Source organism: Cydia splendana, chromosome 7, assembly GCF_910591565.1.
Source record: "Cydia splendana chromosome 7, ilCydSple1.2, whole genome shotgun sequence".
Taxonomy (NCBI): domain Eukaryota; kingdom Metazoa; phylum Arthropoda; class Insecta; order Lepidoptera; family Tortricidae; genus Cydia; species Cydia splendana.
The window spans coordinates 11,904,319-11,914,878 of NC_085966.1; the positions used below are offsets into that span (position 1 = coordinate 11,904,319).

Here is a 10,560-nt window from a genome sequence, read left to right on the forward strand (position 1 = left end):
CATTTCAAAAGGGGACAAAATACACTAAAATAGTGTCGTTATGAAAGTTCGTGGCATGAGATCGGAATTGTTAGAAGTTTATAGCATCTGTTCTGATTTGACGGTCGTCCGTTCACGGGCAGTTAATTCTGGGGTACAAACAAACACCGACGGCCGATAGGCAGGGCTTATCGTCTGAAGTTAGAGGAATCCGTTTATTGGCTGTTCAAGGTAAATTTATCGAGTTAATAGAAAAACTCCGTACTTCAGTATTTCCTCATTCGTTTGAGAGAACATTGATTGCGCTCGTAATCGATACTTTTAAATGCATAAATTTGAGAATATGTATGTTTTTGATGTTTCGATTTCGATACAAAAACGGGCAAGCTCATGTCGGGCCATGCTGAGTGTAGGGTTTCGTAGTTGCCCGTCCGTCAACATAGACACACTTGAAGCAGGTATATTACAGTGATCTTTGTACTAGACCTAGACTAAACCACTGAGCTAAGAGGCGCGGACGGACAGACGGACATGAAGAAGCCTTAAGTGAACCCTAAAAAATATTGGTACTTAAGTACCTAATAAAAAATAACATTGACATGATTTTTGAGAAATCAGTTGATTTTAAATTAAACCATTGTCGTCATTTTGAATGTTGGGGTTTTTGTTTTGATTTTGGTTTGCGCTCAAAGATTACAGGCAGCGCAGCGACTTCACTTTGCAATTCACGTGCACCATATTTTTCATGGAAGTAGACTGGCAAAGTCAATGGGAGCGCCAAATTACAAAGCAGCCTTTGTACCATCACCTACACCGTTAATTGATAGTTGGTAAACCTTATTACAAAAGGCATAAGGTCCACCTATGGACAGTTAAGTGTTGCTGTTTGTACTGAACCAGAGCGTCCTAAATAAGACTCAGTATTTCACGCTCGGGGTTCAAATGAGTTGAGATAAGTACCACCCAATTAGAATAATAAGGCCTACTTAAATGTATGCCCCGACCGCGTGAAGTGATAAATAGCTACGTATAAATTACAAAGACAACACTGAGTTGCAAAGATAACAGGAAAATAACTGGTATTTTGAACAGAGTGAATTTCATATATTTTTATTAATACTTATTGTAAGTTAAATCCTTTCCATTGTAAACAAATACTTAGAAAAATATTCTTAACTTTCACGAAACTCAATATTAATTGATGCAAATGGAACTTGAATTTAGATGAAGGTCAGCCCTAGCCTACCTTATAAACAACGTCGATTCGAGAAACTAAGTACGAGTAGGTAAGCAGAAACACTTGGATAGGGTACTTAGTTCCTTTATTTGGGTAAACAGAAATTGTATACCTACGATCTCACAGGCGCGCAGCAGAAAATAAAATTTACATATCACTTTGAACATCAACGCAAATAAATGTAAAAAAGAAATAATCCATCTCAAAGCTTATTCCAGTTAAGTGTCTAGTTGTAGACATGTTTAGCCTGCGCACGTATGAAATATAGATCAGTAAATTCATAAATGACACATTCCGAGGGCCGAGCCCGAACTTTCCGCAACTTATAAGGTTACAATAAAAATGTCACATAAAAGGCCAAATGTTGCAATTTATCGCACTATAAAGTCACGAACCTTGGGAAGTTAGGGAGCGTCTGTTCGAATAAGTACTATCTGGTGCAAATGCAAATAGGTAAATTGATAGTTGGTCGTACCTTTTAATTTTCCCTTGGTGCTAAGTAGTACATTTTTGGGATTATACAGAAGTGGGGAATTCTAAAAGGGATGATTGAGGGAAACTAAAATCTAAGCCGTCACTTCCTCATACAAAATGTATTGTCTTCAGGTAGGTATCAGACTTCCCCATGCTAACCTATAGGTATAGCAGGGTATAGGTACCTACATAATTGGGGGTTGGTTTGTTTGGATGTTTATTTTCACACATTCAAAATCATGAAATACGACATTTTCCTTTGATCGTTGATACAGCTTGGGCTCTACGGAAATAATTATTCCCTGTATGAGGATAACTTTCGAGCGTCACAAAAACGGGTCACTTTGTATCTGTATGCCATATTTTCTACAATGTAAATAAAAAAACTGTAAATGTTACTTGTATTTCATCTTTAAACCCATTTTCTCTTATTTATTAGGTACATAACATCGGCTTGGTAAATCTTCAGAGCGAATTTATGTATGTTTTAGTTTCAAATAAATAAAAATTGAAAAATAAAATCTCATATGATGATTCAAAAGGCATAGGTATTAAAAAGGTACTATGTACGACCATATTTTTCTTAAGAAGTTCAGATTTACCTAAAGGGAATATTAATGACAATGGATATTTCAGCAAGAACACCTGGGCAACTCGGACCATTAGTTGGAAGGATCTCACTTAATTAGACACCGGGGAGATTGTAAGGCATTGGCCCTGCGGCTATGAATGGTCCCATGGCGTCTCCTTTAATATCCATTCGTTTTATCTATTCAGTTAGCCGTACAAACCAAAACGCATTAAAAGCCTTTCACAGCCATGAACCCGGAACTCAAACAGTGCAGTGTTGAGGCGTGAATGACATTGTTGTTTTGTCTATTAAATTAATGAATATTGTTATGGAAATGGGATAGATTAAGTTGTAGACAATGTACATGAGAACAGAGGGTGCAGAATGGGAGCATGTTTACACGTTGGTTAAAATCAATATGTAAACGGTGGAATTGAATATACTAGTCTTTTGACCACAGAATTATATAGACTGGATTCATAGATAGTATCTATTTGATTTTCGAGGCGATTGAATAAAACTGTAGATATGTAAATAAGCTGACACAAACTGTACACGAGTATCTATATAGTAGCCATGTAAGATTGGATATAATATTATATTTCTTATTCATTGGTTACTACCACCTACTATGTAAAATAATAAAAGGTACCTATATAGATCTACTGATACCTTTTCTTATTTCACATGATACGGTGTGTACGTATACTGTGTAGTACAGTCAACGGTAAAAATATGGGTGTAGACAACTTACTCAAAAATATGTCCCATAGTTCTTAATTCACTGACATAAGAGTTATGGGACATATTTTTGAGATGATTTGTACACCCATATTTTTACCGTTGACTGTACCTAAGTGGAAACGTAGTTTATAGTAAACGCTAAGGAAAACAACACTGAATAACCATAGATGCATTTGGCCAGTATTCATTTAATTACTGCATGGGTCTAGCTAGACTCCAATACTTTCCAAGGTCAGAAACACGATACTTACTTTTACAGCCAATATAATTTTTAATTTTTAAAAGTGATAATGTATCACTTGTATTATTACTCAATATACCTCCTAAAAATCGCACGTTGTATTTATATTTCCACTCAATTTACCAAGTAAATTGTCACTATACATACGAGTAGGTACAGTCTGTTACCGGCGAGTGGGCTTTTTTAAATAGGGCAAACTTTACCCTATTTAAAAAAACCCACGGTAAAGTATAGTTCTTTAACTTAACCATGACCTTAATTTAATTAATAAACTAAAATTCAGACTTCGACTTAAACTAACAATTAACATTCAACGTCGTGTGGCTCCGCCGGGACCCTTGCTGTCGTCTTTTGCTATGCCCACCCCTGCCCAGGCCTGGGTTCTAAAACTGCAGGTTGTCGGCTGTGGATGTACTAGATGCTACCGGCGCTTCTTGCACAAGAGAGGCTATGGCGACTCAACTGGCCCACACATATGCCGCAGGCATACGTGTGGGAAATACAAATATTTTAGAACCAAGCCTCACATTACTAACCTATAAAGTGAACTCGATTGTAGTATTAGATCAAAATTAATCTAGGCTAAATAGCCTCGTATACATATTATGCAAGAAGTTGAGTTACATTACATTGCCCAGGATTTGACGCAGTAATAGCGCGGGTACACGACTACACGTCACGGACAACACATGGCTCTGGTGAGAGCGAGCGTAAGCAAGGGGTATGCTACGTCGCTTCTAAGATACCGTCAACCGGGGTGAAAGGGACGGCTGGGGTGAATAGAGACAAAACTTAAAATGTGTCCTTACACTAATTGTATCAATCGTTTCAAAATACTAGTAGGTTTTGTATGATTTGTGTGGATATTTGATAAAGAAATTGTCGGGTAAATCACATTTGCATACTGAAATTGTTAAATATGATAAATAAATATTATAGGGACATTCTTACACAAATTGACTGGCCCAAGATAAGCTCAAGAAGGCTTGTCTTGTGGGTCTCAGACAACGTAACAACGAGAGAAACATCTGAACACCAGCACGCGATTTACCAAGTACTGTGTACTAAGTTTATTGTCTGAAGTAACGCCATCCACAGGGGAAATACGTTAGTCGGTATATCGTGGTCGATCATTGCCCAAATTAAATTTACTGCCAACGGCTGTAGCAATTCAGAGTAACGACATACCAACCGCCATTTATTGCCAATAAATATCATTTTACAGGGGAACTTTTACAGGTCCTAGTATCGTTTTTCAAAGGACTTGACCCGTCGTAAATAATCGCGGTTAATTGAATGTGTGTACATACAAAGGTTTCTTTATTTAGGATTGAAGTTTTGTTAGGGCCTGTGATACAGTCTAGGTATATGTGGGCGAAAGGCAAATTTAGCTGTGAAAAGTAAATGTTATCTGTTCATTAAAATATTGAATGATATAATAGGTAGTGTAGGCCGTGGGCGAAAAACTTTTTTACTATAAATTTATATCACATTTTATCAACAAATATTATATATGTATATATTTAGTTACCTAATAAACTAATTGCTAACTTGCCAACAGTGACAAAAACTTGAACATACACATACTTAATTACCCCATATTCATATGCAAATGGATAATAGCACATTTATAAATTATAAGTAAAATAGTAAAATTTGTAAAAAATGCGTCGACGTAGTATGGGTATGTCCCTAAGAATTCAAAATCTTAGTATGGGAAGACCTTAAGTGATATAAAAATAGTACTTAATGGATAGAACCAATACCGACGTCACAACGTGTCAATTTTATTTTACACTTGGTCACCCTCCGAATGTCACGGGTGTGATACGGGCGGATTTTCTACGTGACTGATCTGTGATTCCCATATTCGATAGTAATATTCATCACACTTGATTTTATTTAGCAAGATATTTTGCCCGTCATAATATACAAGCTGTCCCATAAACCAAAGATAAACCCACGAAGGAGACTGATGGACCCAGCTTACAAGCTATCGGTGTAACCCTTACGTATGTTCAGCGATCTTTTCACGCTTAGATTCCGCCGTATAGTATATTTATGGATGTTCGTACCTACTTTCAATAAGTTTAAATATAAAGGTTTTAAATATTTTTATAGTCATGGAATGATTGCCTGTGTCTGTATACTTGGGTCAACATTCTTTTCGTTGTCTTGTTTTTGTCCCCAAAAAATGTGACGGAGTGGAGCTTATTGAATGGGGTGAAATTTAGTTTCTCAAGAGAATTATAATCTACAGGTAGAAAGACAAGCAATAGCATTCAACTTTTTTTAATTATTTAAAAAAAAAAGAAAATATAAGCGTGACTGAGTGGTCAGAAACAAGACAACGAAAGTTGTCTTGTTTCTGACCACTCTGTCACGCTTTTTTGTCTATCTTACTTTTATACCCTGTATAAATATAGATCAGTTCATACTCGATAGTATGCAATATTTTAGAAATAAAAGTCCATATTCGGAACGGTACGACCTTGCTGAAATCATAACCCTTTCACTGGGTTTTGCCGTAGTCGGGTAAAAATAGGTTTTAAAATTCCTCGTATAGGTAGGTAGTGCTGAAGGCACGGGTAAGTGGCTACGAGGGTCGCACTGAAAGATTCGGGAATGGGACACTTAGAAATAACATAATAGAAACAGGTATATAATTTATAAAAATGTAACTCTTTATAAAACTTTTAAGGTATATTCCATTTGGTTGTCATTTGTATTTAAGAATTACTGGCAATTTGAAAATTGTATGTCGAACATTATTTGAATTTTTGGCCAAGTGATTTTTCGGATCATATTTTTAAACGGTTTTCAATATGCCCTCAGCGAACAAATAAAAGTTACAATGGGCTTCTGTTATTTTTTTATGAACTAGAGTTCATCGTACGCTCGTTTGCAGTTAAAATTAAATATGAAAGTCACTTTCATTTTATCCCATGGGTGATCTTAAAGAAGCATGTCATTCCAAAGCGACGTCAAAAATTAAAATCGCATTTGTGCTGTTAATTAAAAAGACTGCCAAAAAAGTTGCATATCGGCAGATTTCGACATTCCTAAATATTCATATGACAACAGTAAAAAAATCTTTTATATATATATATATATGTAAAAAAACTTCAATTCCGTTGGCTACTCCACGAATTTCATACAAAACCACTAAGGCCCCAAAATCGCCATACAAAAAGGACTTTGGGATTATGAGCCGTGTGCATTACAGAATGATTACTTTCAAAAGAAAATTTATATGCGTGGTCAGTTTGAGTTTAAGTATGCATTACAATAAAGATTGACTGTCTAGATGCGACAGTTTTCTCTATTCCCGACATTTTCAGTGCAACCCTCGTATTTCTTTGTTCGTATCAAGTGTGGCTGAATAAGGTGTTGAGCACGTTTTAGACATCGGGCGACGTCACTGCGTCACGGCTCCTAGCCTGAGTGCAGCTTAGATACTTCATGGATGGCCCTATCAAAGGATTGTTGCCAACTGTGAAATCCAAGAAGAAAGACAAGCTAAAGGTTTCGCAATACCCTAAATAATTAATAGAAAAGTAAATAAAATACATAGGGATCTCAAGCTATTAATGAGTCTTACTTTAACCCTTTCCCAGGCCTCGCCAATCTAAAGGGTTTCCCAAAAATTGCAAAAATATTCCAATTATTTAATCCAGCTTTGATCATTAATTTGAAGACAAGTCATATTTCCCGAAAGACCAATCTAATTTGTAACCTTAAATCGAATTACTAAGGTTGAAATTCTATTGGCGCGTATGTGATCGATAAATAATAAGAATTGTCTGGAAAAGGGTTAAAAACTGTATTTTTTTTTTTGGTTTTATGTTTAAATAAGTTATATTATAAGTATTTAATATCAGTATTCTGTAATTTTACCTTATTTTCCTTAAAAAATGTTTGCAAGTGTGATGAAAAACATGTAACACGTCATAGAAAACTCTTCTCTTGACTCTTGTTAACAATTTTGTCCGTCCCTCCCAAATTGCACAATGTACAATATTGAGTAGGTAAGTTGATATTATGAGTCAGTACTTCCTATATTTTTTGCTAAATCAACGAGATCTTCAATTTTTCTTTTGTCAAAATCTCGCTGTTTTTTAAATCTGTGCCTCTTTGGCGGATCGAACGAATATGTGGCCGCGGCAGCTGTGAAAGAAATAACATAGGTATTTGCTTTGTTTCCTTTTAATATTTCTACGAAGAAAGATTTGTTGTACACTTAGTTCAGTATTTTTTTTACTTTTGACTTTCATGAGACGTGAGCAGGACTAATCCTGCACACTCAGTAACTGATAATTGATCGATCACCGACCGTTAGGTGAAACAACCACACTCTTTCCTATTTTTTAACTTTTTGGTGAGGGAAAATTTAATTCTGTAGAATCATGGTCACCCTACAAGGCCTAATTAATAAACATAAAACCTCTTTAATCGTAATGACAGCATTTTCATTACGAAGAAAATAAACTGTCAAACTTGGCTGAGATACGAGTTCTCAAAAGTATGATGACATTAATAAATTAATATAAATTTGACACAGAATATCGGTACCTAGTTTAGTATTCTAATTTTAGGGTGACCGCATGTCGTAAATAAATTATTAATTTTTTTTCAACACCACTTCAAAATTCACTAATACTGATACGAAGCAGTTGCTTATAATTTACGAAATGCGTAGTGTTAGTCCTGCCCACGTCTCCTGAATAACCCTGTATAGGTGTTGTTCTAGTAAAGTGTATATAATGTCTACTCAGGGCTAGCCCGAGCTATGTAGGTATACGCATCTAGTGTCCTATAACTCCTATAGGTACAGCTAGCAGTTGGACACTGACATAAAAGCTAGCGTGAACGTAAATTACTATCTATGCGTCTCGCTATGCATGTTAGTGCGAGCGAGATGTATAAAACGTGAATTTTGTAGACGTTAGTGTATATGTCAGTGATGATACTGTCAGTGACTCGTGGTACGGGTACTAGTCTTTATGGAGAACGTTACTATGGTGAACACTGATAAGATAATGTATTTACCTCATTCATACTAACCAATTCAGCGGAGGTAAAATAAATAGTCTGATAATCTTATAATATTATTAAATTGTTATTAACTACCTAGGTAAATATCCTCCATCGGGGATAATAATACGAGCGAAAACGAAACTACAAAGCGAAATCATTTTCGACTTGTACCTAATTTAAAGGCAGTTTACAAGAATTTCCAAATTGCTTCGCTGTTTCCGGCACTACCACTACATCAGTAAATTTTAAAAGAACAATAGATTATACGATACCGCTGGCGGGATATTTGTACCGAATTTCCGCTATTCGGCTGCCAGAATCAGTTTAAAAAGAAACTTATATTTATTGTTCCATCTTTGAATTCTTGAGGATTGTTTGGGGTTTTAAAAAAAATCTTCCACTGAGTTACGAAAACGTATGGAAACAATGTGATTCGCTGTCAAAAGTCGGTTATGTTATGTAGTAGCAAAGACATATGTAACTTCGTATAAGACGAATAAAGTCTAAGGAAAAAACGTGCCTCGGAATTCAAGCAAAAGTCATTCTCGAATAGATGGCGCACACACCTTTAGCCTATCCTCGGCTAGATGGCGTGACGACACCGTTTCATATTTAACCATTTTAACACATAGATATCAGTGAATGAACATGGATCAAAAAGATATAAAAATAATAAAATCATTTATCCATATATATACATTTTTTGATAACTTTATACGTTTTCATTTTCAGTTTTAGTCGTGTGTCGATAGATGGCAGTAAATTTACAGTGACTACAAAATTTACAATGACAGGACCCCTCTATACTATCTATTCTTTTTGGTAGTAGGAAGTAGTAAGTATTTATTTGCAAATAATAAGTTGGTACAATAGTGTCTTAGCTGGTAGGTGACAATTGATAAGGCAGTGAATATTTAATACCTATAGTTAGTACTATTTAAATATATATTATACGGTTATACGGTTACGGTTATAGAACTAAGAAGAAGACAAATCGAACATTGTAACGTTACCCATATACTTAAATATATTTATAATAATATGGTTGACATTGTATAGCATAGTAAATATTATATGTTAAAAGAATCCACATTGAATTGACGTGTAAAATTTGTACAATTTTATCAATAAATGTATCTTATCTTATCTTATCTTATCTTATCTTATATGTTAAATGCTAGGCAAATCAATCATAATTTGTTTATTGCTATGCATGCTATGCACACGTAGGTATATTCTTATTCCATATAGGGTTATTTATCTTGAACTGTGTTTGTACTTTACTTTATTTCATTTTACGTTTCAGTTATGGACTCTGCAACATGCCTGTTCTAATCTTCCTCAGCCAATTAAATGGGTTGTCACACGCACAATGCGGGACTGAAGTGATTTTGTAAAGTCTATTTATTTATTTATATCCTTTGAAGTTTAACTACAACTTACTCCAGTTTTTTTACAGAAACACTATAATGATGTAACTTGTAAGTACTTATCAAAACTTGCTCTTCCAAAACAGCAGATGTTTCAAGGTCAGGATACAAGTTAAGAAAAAGGTATTTTATAAGGCGATGGCGGGACGACCAGGACACATTTCTCAGCTACTGGACGGATGCTACAGTTAATCGGGAGGATTGGAAGACTAGGGGGGAGGCCATTGCCCAGCAGTAGGACACCTTATAAAAAAAAGACCGTTTGCAATTGCGTCGAAGTCTAGTCAAAGGTCCCACTTTGTCGCTTACCATAAGCAAAGACATATGTAACTTCGTATCCATAAGGAAGAGATTTGCCTGTATCTTTATACGAATAACCTGTCAAAGCGTCCTTATGGGCCTTATGGCAAGCCACAAAGAAGGACTTTTTGCTTAGAAAAAACACAATTATCGTTCACGCAGTAAACATTGAAGGGTTCCATAATTTATTTAAGGCGATACAAAATCTTACCATCAATAAAGTATATTTTTTCATTGACTCTAAATGTTGTCTAAATTTGGTATCACCAAAATTAAAATGCCTTGGGTAGGGCGGAAATGAGTGACCGGATATTTTTGTCGCTGAAACGCCGTTTTTCTTCCTTCTCTGCTTTTGGATGTTTATCACGTTACAATCGCGCCAAATAAATACGAAATATTTTGAAACAATCTTTACTTATTTACTGTAGTTACTATCATTTTATCCACGGCCTAATAATACTGCGAAGACGATTGATGTTAGAAAACTGTGATTTAAATTCGTAAGAGCAGCATGAATTGACTTCCGTCTTCCATCGGTAAAAATAAA

General features: G+C 35.3%; 1 protein-coding gene across 1 annotated transcript in view; it reads right to left on the reverse strand.

Annotated features, from left to right (window-relative positions):
* Positions 1–9,696, reverse strand: part of LOC134792172 (cytochrome b5-related protein-like) — a 526,347-nt gene extending 516,651 nt beyond the window's left edge. The window contains exon 1 of the mRNA XM_063763409.1: positions 9,683–9,696. The gene's annotated coding sequence lies outside the window, so the exon portion shown is untranslated. The remainder of the gene's footprint in view (positions 1–9,682) is intronic.
* Positions 9,697–10,560: the final 864 nt, after the last annotated feature.